The sequence below is a fragment of the Capsicum annuum genome, chromosome 3, assembly GCF_002878395.1.
Source record: "Capsicum annuum cultivar UCD-10X-F1 chromosome 3, UCD10Xv1.1, whole genome shotgun sequence".
Classification (NCBI taxonomy): Eukaryota; Viridiplantae; Streptophyta; class Magnoliopsida; order Solanales; family Solanaceae; genus Capsicum; species Capsicum annuum.
In genome coordinates, this window is record NC_061113.1 from 23089298 (window position 1) to 23090525 (window position 1228).

A 1228-nucleotide genomic window follows, 5' to 3' on the forward strand; every position below is an offset into this window, starting at 1 on the left:
TTTAAAATTACTACTAATAATTAAAGATTTCATTTTTATTCAATCAACACCAAAAATCCATCCTCTCCAATTCATACAATCTCAAAGTACAAAAAGCCCAATTCTCAAAATCACTTTAAAGTTACTACTAATAATTGAAGATTTCATTTTAAATCCATCAAAAAACCAAGAATCCATCCTCCCCAAATTCATAAAATCTAAAAAACAAAAACCCAATTCTCAAAAATGATTCAATATTTACAAGTAAAACCACAAATCTTGAGCCAAAACCTGATCAAATGGAAAGAAGAAGAAAAAAACAATATCTTGGAAAATGTAAAGAGGAGGAATTATCAAGAAAAGCAATGAAGAGCAAAAATAGATAAAGGGCAAAGAAAAAATTACCTTGATTTGACAAAGACAAGAAAGAGAGCAAATGAATGGGTACAGAATGTATGGGGACAGTAGAGAATGAACTCATATATATATAGTAACCGCCTCCTCTCTTGATTTTTGCTATCTATACGATAATGTAATGATTTTGTCTTTGTTTGACTTGCCTTATAATAGGGCAAATTAACGGAGGGTGATTTCAAAACTAAAAAAAGGCGAGTAGAGGTGATAATTTTAAAATTAGTGTTAATGATATTAATTTTAAAATTTTTAAGTTTTATTATTTATATAAAGATTTTTATCTTATATTTATATAAGTTGCTGCAGCAACTTCGACAGTTGTTTATAGCAACTTTGATAATTGCTGTAACACAACAACTAATAGTAGTTGTTGCAGCAATTCCCATAGTTGCTGAAGCAACTTTCATAAATGTTGAATCAATTTTCGTAGTTGCTGAAGTAATTCTCGTAGTTGTTGAACCAACTGTTGTTGAAGCAACTCTCGTAGTTGCTGAATTTGTTAAATTATTTCTTCATTGATTTTTAAAAGAAATCAAAAAATTTCTTCTCAAATTTTAAATTTGTTTTTTTTATAAAGGTAGTCCATGAAAATTAAAAAAGGAAGAATGAAATGAAAAGAGAAAGAAAAAAAAAAGAAGAGAAAATGGAACAAGAGAAAAATCTATAGAGAAAAAAAAAAATAAGAAGAAAAAGATGGGGTAAAGAAAAAGAAGAAGAAATATTGAAAGATAACAAAAGGAGGAAAACTCTAAAATTTGAAATTTTGAGTGGGAAAACTTTAAAAAAAAAAAAAAAAAGAATTACATTTTACACCTCAATTAATTTAATCACAGTT

General features: G+C 27.0%; 1 protein-coding gene across 2 annotated transcripts in view; it reads right to left on the minus strand.

Annotated features, from left to right (window-relative positions):
• The window catches only part of LOC107864096 (cysteine synthase), a 6003-nt gene extending 5491 nt beyond the window's left edge, over positions 1-512 (minus strand). The window contains exon 1 of one of the 2 annotated variants that reach the window (XM_016710358.2): positions 385-512. The gene's annotated coding sequence lies outside the window, so the exon portion shown is untranslated. The other variant, XM_016710359.2, reaches the window with a different exon arrangement.
• Positions 513-1228: the final 716 nt, after the last annotated feature.